Genomic DNA, 17577 nt, shown 5'->3' with positions numbered 1-17577 from the left:
CCTGGGCAAAGGTTGTAATTATCTTAATACCTTTTTCTTCTTCTTCTTCTTCCTTCCTTTGCTCCTCCTTTTCTGCCTTTTTTTGGGGGGGGGGTGCTTTTTTATTCTCTGTTCAGGGAGAACAGAGAGAAACTTTTCTTTAGTTTATTATTTCTGATTTCAGAAATGTTCTTTAGATTTCCAAGAGCTCTTTTTCTATTTTTCTAGAAGAACATCCTGTTTTTCTTTATTGATTGCAGTGTTGTCTTACCTCTATATTATTGATAGTTTGTATAGTCTCTGTTTCTTTTAGGTTGTTTCCTTCCTTCTCCTGTCTGACGTGGTGGGGCCCTTTGACTTTTACATCAGGGTATTCTGGGTGGGCCATGTGTTGGGGGTCCCCAGGGTTAGTATCTTTAGATCTGTCTTTTGGAGCTGATCAGATTCCCCAGAAATATTCTCCAGTCCCTTTCCGGCACAATTCTGACTTCAGAATCTGGAAGCCAGCGGTGTGCGTGTGTGGTCTGTTGTAGGAGAGCTGGAGAATTCACTGTTCACTGTATATACGGTCATTAAGTCCAGGTCTGTTCAGTGCAGCTGGGCAGGGTGACTTCAGTCCATAGATGCCTCTACTTTTCTGGGGAATGCCCCCTCCCATCTTCTTTCAGAGTGAGGGGGCGTCACGTTGTGCCTGGCGTTGAGGTTCTGGTTTCAGCTTCCATGGCCTTCCCCGGCTCCTCTGTATTTGGGGCTATGCCTTCTTTACTCCCGTTCTGTCTACACTGCTGCTGCCACTTCTGGTCTTCTAGGACACTGCTGTGCAAGTGGAAGTGGTTCCCGTGTGTTCCACTGCTGAATTGGGACCTGGCTTTCTTGGGCCTGCTGACTCATTTACTTCAGTCTGTTATAGTTTCTGTCTCCTCCAGGTTTCTTCTTTTTACTTTTTTGTTTGGGTCTCAATCTTCCATGTTAGAAGATTTCCTCAGTACTTCAAAAATCTTGGCTTTTTTCTCCTTTCAGTTCTCCCTGTGCTGTTTCAAACATTTTTAAAAAAGATTTTATTTATTTACTTATTTGAGGGAGTGAGTGTATGCACAGGAGAGAGAGCAGAGAGCACAAACGGGGAGGGGCAGAGGGAGAGGGAGAAGCAGACTCCCTGTTGAGCAGGGAGCCTGACCTGGGGCTCCATCCCTGGACCCTGGGATCATGACCTGAGCTGAAGGCAGATGCTTAACAGACTGAGCCACCCAGGCGCCCCTGTTTAGAACATTTTTAAAAAATATCTCTTTAGTATAGTTTTGATGGAAGGCAGTGGAATAGATGTCTATACTCTGTCATTGTATCGTGCACTTATTAGCCAACCACACCATTAATTTATGATTTTTGATATGTTTGAATAGTTTCCAGTTGCTTCACATGTATTTCTTTTTTTTTTTTTTTTTAAGATTTTATGTATTTATTTGACAGAGAGAGATACCAGTGAGAGAGGAGACACAGGCAGGGGGAGTGGGAGAGGAAAAAGCAGGCTCCCAGCGTAGGAGCCTGAGGTGGGGCTCGATCCCAGGACTCTGGGATCACGCCCTGAGCCGAAGGCACACGCTTAACGACTGAGCCACCTAGGTGCTCCTTCTTGTGTGTTTCTTAAGTAGAAATAGGTTTGAAGACAGGGACGTGATGCCCTCTTCTCACCCCTCATCCCAGGCGTTGCCCAGTAGGCTTGCGTGGGAGGTGATGGAACTGGCTGAGGGGTGAGTTCAGTAGAGCTTCAAGAAGTGAAAGGAAGGGGGTTTTAATGCGCATGTTGTCTCTCCTTGTCAGGTTCTCTGAGGACTATGGAAAGAGGAAAGAGAAACCGGGAGCATTTCCTTTAAACCCACGTTTGATTTCTTCACAGAGTTACCGTGGCCTTCAGAACTGTGAGTATAATTCTCTTGCTACATTTGTGTTTTGGTTTTTCCTTTTGTTTTGATTTTTCTTTCATCTGTCTTAAGGTTTCTTTGACATATACTAGAAACAAATAAAAGCTAGTTGATTTTGCAGAGTAGGTGAGGGAAGAAATATTAGTTGTTTAGTGCCTTTTATGTGTGGAGAGAGGCAGGCAGGATGACAGTCCTGTCCCTGATAGTTGTGACAGTAGCAGCATGTGCCCTAGAAGAGTGCCCCAACAGGGTCAGCACTGGGCCATCCAGCTCCTCAGTGAGTCTCTGGCAGTAATCCCCTGAATGAGGCTACCCTTTGTCCCTGGTTCACATTTGCATAACTGAAACAGAGGTTAAAGGTTACTAAGTTAGTAAAAAGCAAAGCTGGGATTCAGACTCAGTCTGGCTTTGGAGCCTGTGCTTTTTACTTGTGTTTTATTCTTACGGGCTCTGGATTCAGATGTTGGCTTGGCTGCTTACTTACTAACTCTTCACTAACTACCGAAACCTAGCTCTCTCTCCATGCCAACTCTTCACTGACTACTTAAACCTAGCTCTTTCCTCTGACAAAGGGTGCTCTCCCAGGGTTGTGGTGAAGATGCCATAAGAAATGTGAAATGTGCTCAGCATTCACAAATGTTAGCAATTGCTATTCGGTGGCAGTTCCCCCACTTTAATGAGAGGAAAACTAAGCCCCAGAGATTGGGTTATTTGTGATTTGTTAATTTGTAACCTTGGCACTTGTGCTGCACTCCACAGTTGGGAGGTTATAGAGTTGAGATTCTATTCCAGTTTGTCTTATTTCCAAAGACTGCTCTTTCTGGTAGGCCTAGTGGTAAATCGAGGACAGATCGTTGATAGAAGATTCATCAATCTGTCTTGTGGTATTAGCATTGGTAAGATTTTAGCAATACATTGCTTTGGTGTAAAAGCCCCATAAACTTAGACTTCATGGATTCAGAATTCAGAATCATTATAATTACGTTGAATTTGACTTTGGCAAGTGTGTTTGTCTTAGATGTCCAAGGGGCAGGACCCTGGATTATTTTTCCATTTCCTTCTGGGGGTCAGTTCACTTTCCTCCTTTGTTCTCCTTTCTCCTCCAAACCCACTTTTGTTTCTGCCAGGATTAGGTATTAGGGAAGGGAAGGAAAATTGTGTCACGAAGTTTCAGTTTCCAAGTAAGGCCTGGAAGTCTTGCTCCTTTTCTCTGATTCCTTCTACCCTTTCTTGGCTACGAGAGGCACCTGTTCTGTGTGCTGTGCCAGGTGTGACTCTGCTGTCTTTTGGAGAAGGCCATGCCCAGCTGTTTACACCCCTTGTCTCCTCCCCACCCTCCCTGCACATTTCGATGTTTCTTCCTGTACCAGTGGGCTATATTTATTGGGTACAAGTCTGTTTCTGCATCTTTAAGGGAAAGATTTTGTTATTTTGTTTCTGCATGTTTTCTGCTTGACCCATGGGTAGTTTTCACTAAATGCTGGATGAAGTAGTGTTTAATGCTTGCCACAAAATAAGTTCTCTTTTCTTAGTGGATCCAAACAAGAGGGAGAATATCAAGTATAACTTTTCATCAGCATTAGCTATTAAAAATCGTTCGTCATGGTAGAGCCCAAGACAGTTTCATATTTAGCAGAAGTTACACAAAATTTTTCTTCTTAATGTGATGTGCAGCGGAACGAAGGCCTGACAGGGAACTGAGAGCCCGTTCTTGGCTCACTGGAACTTTGAGCACCGGGATATAATCTGCTGCTTCTAGTTTGGCCCTCCCCTCCCCTTCCCCCCTGTTTGAAAATATGTAAACCCAGGAAAATAACCTTATAACCAGTGTTTCTATAATTGTTTCCCCCAATTCTGGACAACTGGTGAGGCCACACGAGTAAGCCTGGCTTTGTACAGCATCGACTTAATGGTGTTCCTCTGAGACCCGGGTTCCTTGATGTACCTGAGGGCCCTGGTCCACTTGAGCCCCTGCAGGACAGATCAGGTTCTTGGTTCTTGATTTGTTTTGGGGTGTTGCATTCTTAAGGCAGAACTTGGGATGGAGGTGTTTTACAATCAGAATTCTAGGAAAGCAAAGCAAAGTTTTGGAGGAGTTGAATTGCTGAAATATGTATGGAGATTATTTTCAGGGTTAATGGGCTGTGGGGAGGCAGTAGACAGAAAGGAAGGTTGCCCGGAGACCCATCTGAAACCCCCCATTTGGTGAATAAAGATAGGTTATTTAGCGTCAGGTAGCTGAGAACAATCGACAGAGATTGGGCTGTGAGGTTCTGGGGCTGTTTGTCCAAACAAAGAGTCGCTAGGGTAAGGCGGTGCTGGCTGTCGGCTCCGGAGGGCAGCTGTCCCTCCCTCAGTGTTGAGCCCTGAGATTCGGCTGAGGTGTGAAAGGCTAGTGTGTTGGGAATAGACACTGGTGGTGGGGGTTGGAGGGTGGGGGAGAGTAGAGGACAACCAGGAGATTGTCGGCACGCTGTTCAGGGAACCAGGTGAGCAGCAGCGGAGGCTGGGATTGGAGCAGGAAAACTGGAGGTGGTGAGAAGCAGTTGGGCCTTGGATGTATTTCAAAGGCAGAACCAGTAGGATTTGCTGACAGATTGGATAAGGGGTGTGAGGACAAAGGGAGGAGTTGAGTTGACTAGAAGGCTCTTGGCCTGGGCAACTAGATGGGGGGAAGGCTGTGGGTGGAACTTGGTTTAGAGGGCCAGATGGGGAGCTCACTGTAGGCATTTTAAGTTTGTGATTCTGTTAGGGATCCAAGTAGAGATGTCATGTAGGCAGTTGTAAATAGGCATTTGGAGCTTGGAAGAGAAGTCTGAGCTGGAAGTGGCCATGAAAACGCAGTGACGGTCTGTGGTCACCGAGGGAGTGAGCACAGAGAAGACAAGCAAGCCTGAGCCTCGGGTCACTCTGCCATCAAGTGCTCAAGGACGAACATGAGCAGTGTTTGGCACAGAGCAGGTGTGAAGAAGACCACAAGCACTGGCCCCATGGGAAGAAGGGAAGAAGTGTCCAGGAGGAGGATGTGATCAACTCTCTGAAGTGTCAGGAAAGGTCATGATGAGGACTGAGGTTTGGCCTTCGGGTTTGGCGACTTGGAGGACACTCTGGCAAGTGCTCGGCGCCGTGTGGGGGCGTGGTCAGAATGAAAGCCCGCCTGGACGGTGGTGTGAAGGGGGAGAGGGTAGTGAGACAGATTGCATCTGGGTGACTTAGGTGCAGGGTGTACGGTCATCCTCACACTTACTCACCGTCTGGGTGCTGAGCAACGCAGCCGGGTCCCTGAGGTCCGTGGTGGTGTCTTCATGTCACGGGCGGGGAAAGGTCAGGTTCAGAGCTTACAGTAGCTTTCTCAAGAGTACGGAGCCGGCAGGCTGACGCCAGGTCTCAGGCCATGCACGCTGTCCTCAGCTGCCCTGCGTCCTGAGGGTGGAGAGACACTGTTGAAGGGGGGAAGGGGTAGCGTGGTTGAAAAGTTGTAGGAAAACGCTTATGTCCTGCTGGAAGTGCTTCTGTTAGAGAATCTGTTTCTTTTTCTTACTTAGAAATTTCACTTCTTTTTTTTTTTTTTTTTTTTAAAGATTTTATTTATTTATGTGACAGAGAGACAGCCAGTGAGAGAGGGAACACAGCAGGGGAGTGAGAGAGGAAGAAGCAGACTCCCAGCGGAGGAGCCCGATGTGGGACTCGATCCCGGAACGCCGGGATCACGCCCTGAGCCGAAGGCAGACGCTTTAACGACTGCGCTACCCAGGCGCCCCTAGAAATTTCACTTCTATCAGAGGGTGGTACGTGCATGTGTTCAAAAGTAAAACAGTGTTGAATGGTTCATGCAGAACCCAGCGGGCTCCTGTCCTGCCTCCACCATCCGCCTCCCAGAGCTGCCTGGAATCCTGCTTATCTGTTTCTTGTAGCATTTCTGTCCACGGTTCCCAGCAATATCTATGTAGAGGCAGGGCCATCGATGCGTCACTTTTAGACAAAGTTACATTTTGAACTCCCATCTTTCCCCACATAGTTGTAGCACAATTTTTGTTTAGAGCCATAATTTGGTGAATTGTTTTGACTTTGTTAATGTTGCTCACTACTGAGCTGGTTAATGTAGCATGATTATATTCCCTTTTAGTTCCACTTTTTGTTTTCCTGTTTTCTTGAGCTTAACAAGTGCCACTTTTTTTTTCTGTTTGCTTGATATTTTTTTTTTTAAAGATTTTATTTATTTATTTGACAGAGATAGCCAGCCAGCAAGAGAGGGAACACAAGCAGGGGGAGTGGGAGAGGAAGAAGCAGGCTCATAACGGAGGAGCCTGATGTGGGGCTCGATCCCACAATGCCGGGATCACGCCCTGAGCCGAAGGCAGACGCTTAACGACTGCGCCACCCAGGCGCCCGTTTCCTTGATATTCTTAAGAGTTCTCACTCTCCCTGACAGTAGGGCCTCTTAATAAAATTTGCCATCTGCTCATGTGTATTCCTTCTGTCTTCACCCCCAGGGACATCTGTTTTCTTGCATGCTGGACAGGTTACTCTCCCATGGTAGCAGGGTTGAGGTGCGTAGGGCAGATCCTGCAGGAGCAGGCGAGACCAGGTAGAGAATCCTGATGGGGAAGACAGTGATGGGGAGCTCAGAGGGAGGGGGACGGTGTCCTCCTGAGGGAGCAGGTCCGGGCATGGTGAGTGGGGCTCGCGGTAGTTGGGGAAAGGCATTCCAGGTGGAGAAGGTGAGAAAAAGCAGAGCGGGACGAGATCGGTTACTTTTTGTTAACCTACAAAGCCTGTATTGTGGCGCCTCGCTAGGTGGTACATGTTAACTTAGTTACTGACTCTTCCTTTAAGACCTTTAAATAGATTTCCATGGAAAATGTGACATTCAGATCGTTAAACATGTCGTAAATTTTTTATTTTTTAAAAGATTTTATTTTTTAAGTAATCTGTACAGCCAGCGTGGCGCTCAAACTTACAACCCCGAGGTCAAGAGTCGTACACTCTACTGACTGAGCCAGCCAGGGGCCCCTGTCATAAATTTTAATATTTTCTTAAAACTTTCGCATAGGATATATCAAGACACTTAAATCCAAGAGATCATCTTAAACTGTTGATTCCATGTATTTGTTCATGGAAAAGTCTTTATGGACTATCCCGTCACTGAGGCGGCCCAGCCAGTCATCGTGCAGGAGTGACCAGTGCAGCCCCCCGCTGCGGTCGTCAGGCGGGAGCAGGATGAGCGACCACAGGACGTTTCAGAGGCTGCTCTGTGTCTAGCTGGATGCGCAGGATGGTGTGCAGGGAGGCCGCGGTGTCGCGGAGGCGGGCAAGCGCAGCCCTGTCTCCGTGGCCCAGTTAGGGAGGCCCGTCGCGAACTCGGGAACGAGTTGGTGCAGAACCAAGAGTGAGTGGATTGGCTTCTTTTGAAAAGAAGCATCGCGCAGTTTGAAATGCTGAGGCGGGATTATAGGAAATAAAGTCCGTAAGTGCCTTTCAGGACTGCCAACTGCAGGGCACCTTTTACGTAAATGTGCTGCACCTTTTATGTGGGTGCCTGGCTATTCTCCTGGACGGTCAGGAGCCTGTGTTTAGTTCAGTGGGTCCGCCGTGTCCAAATGTTACCTGCTTCCTGAAGCTTCTGCTTTATGCTCCAGGCTTTGCGCAGGACACCCTTTATCTTGCCAATAGTAGTTACGTTTGTGATTCAGGAATTCTACATGAGGGAAGTCGTCAGAATTGTGATACCTGCCGTTTATGTGTGTCATTCATCGTGTGTTTTGAGTTGTGTGTAGTGTTTATAATAACAAGGTAGTGATTACTGTCCCCACGCTGCAGAGGAGAGCCCGGAGCCAGATACCAGTCAGCCCGAGGCTCCACGTGGTGGTGGCAGGCTCTCCTGTTCCTTTACATGAAAGCTTAGCCCTTGCTCTGAAGCGCACGTGGTGCTCCTGTGTGCGGGCTCTGCCTGTGATAGAGAGGGCGAGGGCTGCCGCCCACCGAGCGGTCTGCAGACCCTCAGTATTGTCACGTGCCAGCCGTGCTTCCGCCACGTCGGGATGCGTTGTCACTAGTGTTGCCAACCATTGCACGTGGTTCCCCGTCATTGGTGTTTCTGCTCATACTGAAGAAAGATTATGGATTCATCCCATACTTGTAAAAATGGGAAAATACGTCTGTTTCTGACCCTAGTAGTAGGCAGGCAGCTTTTCCTGTGCTTCTTACACTCTGACTAAGGGGGAGAGAGGATGTTTCTTTCTTTCTACCTGCCTTGGCATATCGTTGCTATCTGCCAGGGGGGAGGGGCAAGTGGGGCGTTGGGAGTGGCGATGGCAAGGAAACATGTTAGATTTGTGTCTCCTGCTCATGAATTCTAAGTGCTTTAACAAAATAGACAAACTTTCCATCATTTCTTCTTTGATAAACTGTCTATTAAAAAGGATAGGTGTCTCAGCAAAAAATTCAACTGAAAAAATGGCGAGAAGCTTTGAGTAGATACTTCATCCATTTCCTGTAGATAACAACATGCACACAAAAAGACGCTCCCCGTCATCCCTCATTAGGGAAGTGCCCGTGACAGCTGCAGTGGGTAGCGCTGCAGTCCTGTGAGAATGCCTCCCATTCCCACAAAACAAGGCAGCAGAAGGGGACAGTGCCCAGGTGCAGGGCTGTGGGACAGCTAGAACTACATCGCGCTTTGCTGGTGGGGATGCAAAGGGTTATAACCACTTTGAAAAAGTAGTTTGGCAGTTGCTTATAAACTTGAATATATACTTTTCATACGATCCAGCAGTCCTACATGGAGGCCTTTACCCAAGAGACATGCAAATTTATCTCTACACAAAGGCCTGCATATGATTGCTTATAGCAGCTTTATTCCTCTTTACCGAAGATGGAGAACAACTTGGAGGTTCGTCAGGTGGGAAATGCGTGAACAGGTTGCGGTGCACCTGTGCGGTGGGGCAGTCCTTGTACAGCAACACAGAGGTACTGACTGCTGACATCCTCAGCAAAACAGGAGCGCGTCCAGAGCGTTCTGTTACGGGCAAACACAGAGCTCTGTACAACTGTGGTTCCCCCCTGATAACATTCGGATAAAGGCAAAACTATGGGAACAGATTGGATCAGTGGTTGCCGGGGGCTGAGGCTAGGGGAGGAGAGGACTGAGTACAGGAGGGCGTGAGGGTGCTTCGTGGGTGATGGAAGTAGGCCATGTCTGCCCTGTGATGGTGGTCATACACTGACTGTGTCAGTCAGAACCCAGCGAACAGTGTTTTACTGTATGTAAATTTTACCTCAATAAGCCAAACCCAAAAAAAGGTGGATGACTTATGTATATACACACGTAGGTATTACACACACACACAGGCACACACATTTATATACCCACGCTTGAGCTCCCTTTTTCTTTCCGGTGGATTAAATTTAATTTTTCTGGATTAGGTATCCTGAAAGTTTAAATGAAATAGATTGTAGCACAGACACTTTGTGAAAACATAGGATCTTGGAGTCTTTGGTTGATTTTTATATTCTTATTCACGACCTGAAGGCTTTATAATGTGGTTTGTTTTTGTATAACATGGTTATGTAGTATGGATGTCACGTAATTAGCATAAATAAAAGATGTTTTATCAGTTAAATTATTTTAAGATTCCTTCCATGTTCAAGCTCTTGTAGCTGTGGAGAAAAATAGTTTTACTAGCTTTAAAAATTAATAAAAAATGTTTTCTTTGATTCATGACAAACTTATACAGTCTTCAGCTCTGTCTTTAATCAGCTGTAACTGTAGGGTATGATTATATTTCAAACCGCTAGACCTAAGAATGTACACAGAAAATAATACAAGTTAGCTTCACTAAACCTAAGGCTTCATTGTACTTGCGAGTCAGATCTCTTCACAGTATGTAAGAGGGTCGCTTGTTATTAGTATGTGGTGCTTTGCGATGCCCTGCAGAGCAGTCATTCAGCATTTTTTCCTAATAAACCCTTCTTAGCAAAGCCACAACAGTGGGCAGGGACGGGGATTAGAGTGGAAAGTTGTGTATTTACTTTTCATTTAAAAATCAAAATTTGACTATAGACAATAAGAAGGCCATTCATTTAAATGATGAGGTCTTCGTTATTTTGCGATCAGAGGATATTGCCGTGTGTGGTTATAATGGAATCTGATACAGTAAGATGCAGTGTAAGAGGCCCTTCCTGAGCTGCTTTATGTTTGCTTATCCCGTGCGCTGCTCTGGGGGCTGGGGGCTGGCTTCACTGTCTCTGGTAACCTTGTCCTCTGAATGGTCATCACGTAGTCAATATGCACTAACGGCCTCCGTGACCGTCGTGTTTGGGAACAGAAGGAGTAGGCTGTTCTGCCTTGCGTTTGTTCTCGTCTGACTGTCCCTGTGTTTTGCTGTGGGAATCTGTGCGCTGACTGGTTTTGAGGGTTTGGCCCCTGCTGGGATGCTTCTTACAACTGGCGACCTTTCCAGCTGCTGTCCGCCAGGTGGCTGTCCTGCTGCAGTTGTCACCGTGCCGCCGCAGGGGCGCTGTGTGGGTCCCAGTGTGAGTGGTGTGTGCCGCTGGACAGCCCGCCCGCGTGGGGGGATGTCTGCGAACAGCTTACAGTGTGACTCGCTGTTCCACTGAGAGGTTGTATTTGTAGAATAGAAGAAAAACGGATGTGGAGCATGAAGTTTGAAAAGTGTTTAACCGTGTTTGTTTTCTCTTGTGGTTCAAAAGGGTACTTAACGGGTCATCTTAAACAAAATGTACTAAAAGATATTAAACTCCTTTGGGGCTTTTCTGGATGACTCAGGATCCTCAGTACGAACACCTGTCATTTTCAGCGTGTGGTGGCCCCACTTCTGCCATTTTCCTCAATATCAGGCTGTGTGGCGGGCAGCCTCTGAACGCCCTTCCACCACCCTTTCTAATTTGCTACTCCTTGTTTTTGTTGTTGTTTTGTTTTAAAATGAAGCCTTGTGTGTTTTTATGGAAAAGTTGTAAGTAGTATAGGCAACTTCCAAATACCCTTCACCTAGATTGACCAGTTGTTAACATTTTGTGACATTGCCTGCATGGCCCCCTCCCCCCACCTCTGGATATAGAAGTACACGTGGCACATTTATTTTCACACACTGGAAGAGAGTAAGTTGCACACTTCACGCCCTTTACTCTTAGGTACTTCAGTAAGTATTTACCAAGAACAAGGACTTTTGGGGCGCCTGGGTGGCTCAGCCATTAAGCGTCTGCCTTCGGCTCAGGTGATGATCCCAGGGTCGAGGGATCGAGCCCTGCATCGGGCTCTCTGCTCTGCTGGGAGCCTGCTTCTCCCCTCACACTCCCCCTGCTTGTGTTCTCTCTCTCGCTGTCTCTCTCTGTCAAATAAATAAATAAAATCTTAAAAAAAAAAAAAAAAACAAGGATTTTTTACATAGCCCAAAATAATCAGTATAGTTATCAAATTGGCAAATTTAACATGGGCCATTCTGTAGTTTACAGTCCATATTCACAGTTGCTCTGTTAATTACAGTAGTTTTCCCCCCATACAGGACCCAGTCTAGAATTACATGTAGTATTTATTGATGTTTCTATGGTCTTTTTAGTCTGGATATGTTTCTCAGCCTTTCTCCATCATGGAGACTGTTCTAATTGTTTTGTAGGTCTTTCTTCCGTTTGGGTTCCTGTGATGTTTTCTCATGATTAAACTCAGATTACGCATTTTGGGGGCCAGGCTATCAGAGAAGTGGTGCTGTGCCTTTCTCAGGGCATCGTATCATTTCTCATATCCATTATTCGTCTCAGGATGGCACATGATACCGGCTTGTTCTGTTATTGGTGAGGTTAACATCTAGGAATTTGTGGGGCTGCAGATTCTTGGACCCTACTCCTGACCTGCTAAGTCAGAAACTTAGGGCTTGAGTCTATGTTTTTAACAAGCCCAAAAAATGATTTTGATGTATTCTAAAATTTGAGAATTACTGATCTCAGGTGATCAAGTTAGGGCGGCATCTGCCTAGTGTCTGCTCTCTAAAATTAGCGTTTATCCTTTGTAATGAATGAGGAAATCTGTAGGGAAATATTTGAGGCTCTGTGACGTTTTGAGCTTTTAAACTGATCGTTTGGCGCCCCCACGGATGATTCTTGCTTGAACTAGTTATTACTAGGTAGTCGTGCAGTGGGGACGCTGTTCTCACCTGTCAGCTGGCATTCTCCCTTAAGGAGAGTTTCCCCTCCTTTGTTGACTCACTCAGTTGTTCACCCAGTAGTACTTCACGGATTCTTGTTTGATTCAGGGGCTTATAGTCCTTAACTCTCATTCATTTTGATGCTGGAATGCCCCCTGATTTGGTTTTCCAAATCATCTCCTGTGTTGTTTTGACACGTCCCCATTCTTTTCTGAGCACGACCTTCCTTTTGGCACAGTAAGATACTCCCAGCATTTCCTGTAGTTTCTCTGCCCCTGTGGTGCAATCAGCTATTTCTCCAAGATTCCCTGGTTCCTTTTGGTGGGAGATGGAATTTAGAGGCCGGGATCTGAGTGGGAGGTGTGCTCCTTTGCTGCCAGCTATTACTGCTTCCCAGCGCTTCCTGTGTGTGTGCACGTGCTTGTGCAGCTCTGCTCCAGATGCAAACATCTTGTTGTGTTCGTAGGAGCCGACGAGTCTCCGATCAGTTTCATTGGCTTCCAGTTGATGCATTTTTCTTCCTTTCTCTTCTCTTTCTTTCGCAGTCTCACATGCACCTTTCTACTTCGGTGGTTAGTCAAAGGTTGGAGTAGAATGTATTCTCAGATTTGGGGGTTTATCTTGGGGTTCCCCTGCTTCCAGCATCCCTCCTTTACATATCAGTTGGTCCTCCAGCCCCCATTTCTTTCTTCTGAGACCTCACGCCAGTAAGACTTTTGCTTTCTGCCAGTAGAGCTCGCCCTGGGTTGGGAAGCACGTTTAGTCAGAGGAGCAGCAAACTGGCAGATGTCCTGGGGTAACTCCATTGTTCAGGGGAGAGCATTCACCTCTGGTGTGTGCCTCTGGGCTTCCTGGGTTGTCCTGCCTATGCACATTTCACTGTCTGCCAGGGATTTGGGCAGTGTATTTATATTCAGCCTTGGAGCTCAGCATTTTGCAGCCCTCTTGCTTCCAAAATTTCCCCCTTAAATTTATAGCCAGTGTGCTGCGCATTAAGGTGGTACGGTAGGGCTGCAGTCCTGCCCTCCCAGAGTTGGGGCTCACAGTATTGCCAGGCAGGAAAGTGACAAACACTCCCTGGTTTGTACCAGATGCAGGGACAGTTCTGACAGTAACTTCTTCTCAAGTGCTTGCCTGCCTTTGGTCATTTTCCAGTTCCTTCAGATGGTTGGTTTTAGTGATTTTGTCTGATTTTTATAATGATCTATGGAAGAAATTGCTCCATTGTCTTCATGTAACCATTACGGAAGGCTCACTCTCCCTTTTGTCTTATTCTTTTCCTCTGAAATCTAGCTTCATCTTTATTTTTGTACCCAACGTTTCATTATGGTAATTTTCAAACAAATGGCAAAGTTGTAAAAATTTATGGTTAACATCCATAGACTCCTCCACCCCCTGGATTTTACCTATCATGTGTTATTATTCTTGCTTTCTCACGTAAATAACCAATTATCCATTTCTCCATATAGTAATCCATTTTATTTTTTAGGCTGTATTTCAAAGTGCAGATATCAGTATACCTCACCCTATGTGTTTCAGCGTGCATATTGTTTACTAGATAGAGTTCATTGTGTGTTTAGCGTATTTTTCCTTCAGTGTAAAATTTCTATACCAGCTGCACATAACTCAAGTATACATTCACTGAACTGTGGCAAACGCATCCACCTTTGCAACCCAAACACTTATTGAGACATAGACCATTATCATTTCCCCCAAAGGTTCCTTCATGTCCTTAGTATTCACAGTCCCTGCCGCAGCCCCTGCTGCCATTCTCACCCTGACCCCTGACAACTGCTGTGTTCGCCCCCTCAGTTCAGTTCTGCCTGCCCAGGGGTTTCCTGTCAACAGAATCATACCGTGTACATGGTGTACGAGGCTTGTTTTAGCATAGTGTTGCTGAGCTCATCCATGTTGTTAGTGTATCTGTAATTCATTCCTTTTTAAATTATTATTTTTGGGGGGAGGGCAGAGGGAGAGAGAGAATTTTTTTTTTTTAAAGATTTTATTTATCCATTTGACAGAGAGAGAGGAGAGGGAGTGCACAGGCAGGGGGAGCAGCAGAGGCAGAGAGAGAAGGCTCCCTGCTGAGCAGGGAGCCCAACTCAGGACTCGATCCCAGGACCCTGGGATCATGACCTGAGCTGAGGACAGACGCTTAACCGACTGAGCCACTCAGGGGCCCCGGAGAGAGAGAACCTTAAGCAGGCTCCACACTCAGTATGAGGCCCAGTGTGGGGTTCGATCCCATGACCCTGGGATCACAACCTGAGCCGAAACTAAGAGTTGGATGCTCAACCAACTGGGCCACCCAGGCTCCCCCTTGTCCTTTTAATCACAGAGTTGTGTTACGTTGTATGAGTCTGTCATATCTTGTTTATCCGTTCCTTTCTTGATAAACAGTTTTATTTTTGAAAGAAACTTTTGCTGGATGTGTAGAATTCTAGGTTGATGGTTTTTTTCTTTCAGCATGCTAAACATATTGTCATTATCTTCTCATCTTTGTGCAGATTTCTGAAACTCATTTTCTACAACTTTTCCATCTCTGATACTCTACCTTGCAAATTTGAGCCACTCAGCTTCCCAAAACTTGGAAGTTTTCTCACCTTAACTCCCTGAGGCTGCTGCGCTGGGCTTGGGTTCCCTTCCTGTGCCCTGCGCCACGGTGGTTCCCAGCTGAACAGAGAGGGGACGGTGGGGCTCACAGGCCTGTGCCGCTCACTGTCTCCAGATCTGAAAAAAATAGTTTCATGGATTTTTACCGTTTTTCTATTTGTTTACCATGGCGGGGTGGGGGTGGGGGGCATCGTTTTCCGTACCAGTTACTCCTGCACGTCTGAAGTGGATGTCCCTAAGTCAATGCTTTTTAATGGAAAGCAGTTCGTATGCTCTATTTCTAAATTTTCTGGAAAATATTGTGAAAGAAATTTACTTGTTTTAATTTTTTTTTTTAAGATTTTATTTATTTATTTGACACAGAGAGAGACAGCCAATGAGAGAGGGAACACAAGCAGGGAGGGAGAGGAAGAAGCAGGTCCTCAGTGGAGCAGGGAGCCCAATGCGGGGCTCGATCCCAGGACCCTCAGATCAAGCCCTGGGCTGAAGGCAGACGCATAACGACTGAGCCACCCAGGTGCCCCTACTCGTTTTAATGTTAATTTAGCTATCGATTTTACGATCTAGAAAATCTCAGGTTGGTTTCCATTTTGACAGAGGGGAACCTGAATTTTGGGCAGACTTTCATTTTAGTTATTTTGTTATTAAACTGGCTTAGGGTAATTGGTTTATTCTGCATCGTATTTAATGGAAAGTAGCATTTCTTGCCTGGCTTAGGAAATGCTGTCCTGTTTGTCATGAACATAGCAGTTAATCCCAACTCCAGGAAAAGCCTGTTTGTTCTGGTCTCTTGCCCACCCTGTTGGTGCAGTGTTAGTGTCTCTGAGCCGCAAGCATAGCTGGGCCTGGTAACACGTGAACATGAATAGGAGGAAACGTGCGAGGATCTAGTCACTCATTCTGCACGTAGCTGAGCTCCTGCAGTGACCCAGGCCCCGTACAGAGGTACTGTTCCTTTTTTCCTCTGATCTTTCAGATGATTGGTTGGAGATTGGGAATTGTTTCTGGCTTTTCTCCTAGTTTTTGATATAAATTTTAGTACCTAAGTCTATGCCTTTAAAAAATACCTTTGTTAATTTGTGAAATTGAGATTATCATTAATAGTTAATGCTAGAACTGTGAGTATTAATCAAAATAATTTTTTATGATATAAATCTTTTATGAAACGACATACCATAAAATGAGTGTGTACGTACCTCGTCGTTTTTACCTACTAGCGATGGCTGCTTTGAAATAGAAAGCCCAGTAGAGTAATGGTGTTTGGGTGTGCGACATAAGTTAGGACCTACTCGAGAATGAGGGACTGACGGTGATTTCTGGGCCCCATGGCTAGACTAGTACTTGAAACTTAATGGGGAAGGATTTGGGCACCTGGAAATGATAATTTTGTTCTGGACCTGCAGTGTTGTTGGAGGCCTGCCTGTTGCATCTTTGTGGAAACTGTTGATCCTACATTTATCATCTTTTGGTGGACCTAGGGCAGATGAGACTTGGTCAGCCCTCAAGCTGAACTTTCTTTACCTGGGAAAACTTTAATCACTCTTGTGTGCACTTCATTTTCTCATAAATCCTGATATAAATTTCTTGAATGAAAAATTCTTCATTAGTGAGTATATAAGATTTTTAAAATTAATAACTATTGGTCCTCTTGAATTTGACTTTTAATCTTAAATATTTAGATTTATGAAAGATTAGAATATACTTATTAGGCAACGAAGGTCATTTTCTGTTATGGCGTAGACATCTGAAAGATCGTTCGGACAGTTGAAGAAAATATATCCTCCTTTCTGTTTGCCCTCACCCCCTACCTTTTTCCCCCACCTTACTTTTATTTAAGTAAGAAGATGTGAAAGGGAAAGATGGCAGTGTATACCTTTTTATGCAAAAAAAAAAAAAAAAAAAAAGGTGGAGCTAGTTGATGAGTGGATTTCATCAGGAGGGGAGGATAAAAAGCCTGGCCGGGTGTTTGCATGGCATTTACACAGTGATCCTGATGGCTGATTTCATATTAGGACCTATTGTGGCTACTGCCACGAATCAGCCCCCATGGGGCCGCAGACTTGTTTCCTTTGCTGCAGTTTGTGGGCTTGGTGACTGGTGCCTTCTGTCTGCAGCCTGTGACCTTGTGTAAGGGGGTGGGGATGGGGCTGCGATAGGTGCACACAAGGGAGAGAGCGTGCTGTCTTCTCCCGGAGCTGTGAGCCTGAGCCTGGGCTCAGCTGAGCGGGAGGTTGTTAAGAATGAGAGTGTAGGGGCGCCTGTGTGGCTCAGTTGTTAAGCGTCTGCCTTCCGCTCAGGGCGTGATCCCGGGGTCCTGGGATCGAGCCCCACATCAGGCTCCTCCGCTGGGAGCCTGCTTCTTCCTCTCCCACTCCCCCTGCCTGTGTTCCCTCTCTCGGGGGCTGTCTCTCTCTCTGTCAAATAAATAAATAAAATCTCTAAAAAAAAAAAGAGAGAATGAGAGTGTACACAGTGTAGTTTTCTACTGTATAGAAAGATCTCGTTGTATGAGGTATGGATTGTAGCTTTGAGGTCATGTGCAAGCAGCTGGCAATGTTCTGTGTAAGTTTCAGGCCTAGGAATATGTAGTTCTGTTTTACATTAAACCCTGCAGGTATTGATGCTGTGATTTTTGTGTTCTCTTACTCTTGTTAGATTAATTCACATTTCTGTTATTTACTTAAAGACGGTATTTGATTTCCATAGAAAGCTTGGGAAATATGCGTTAGGAAATTCCTATACTCAGAGGTGGTTCTTAGGGGGTCATTCAGGGTGCCAATGAAAGGAGTATGCCTTAAGCCACCTGTGATTCTGTCCAGACTTTATATGTACTTAGAGCAAAAAACAAACGTACTTTCTCTCATAAATAATTTAAATGCACTTTATGTAGACAGAGTCATTCAAAG

General features: G+C 45.7%; 1 protein-coding gene across 13 annotated transcripts in view; it reads left to right on the top strand.

Moving 5' to 3' along the window:
- Positions 1-17577, top strand: part of LOC148108139 (uncharacterized) — a 485477-nt gene that overhangs the window by 23472 nt on the left and 444428 nt on the right. For all 13 annotated transcript variants that reach the window (XR_015721132.1, XR_015721138.1, XR_015721137.1 and 10 more), the window contains one exon: positions 1798-1895. The gene's annotated coding sequence lies outside the window, so the exon portion shown is untranslated. The remainder of the gene's footprint in view (positions 1-1797; positions 1896-17577) is intronic.

This window comes from Ursus americanus, chromosome 22 (assembly GCF_024610735.1).
Source record: "Ursus americanus isolate L20-20 chromosome 22, mUrsAme1.1.p, whole genome shotgun sequence".
Taxonomy (NCBI): domain Eukaryota; kingdom Metazoa; phylum Chordata; class Mammalia; order Carnivora; family Ursidae; genus Ursus; species Ursus americanus.
Note: the sequence above shows the minus strand (reverse complement) of the source record. Positions and strands in the feature narration are given on the sequence as shown.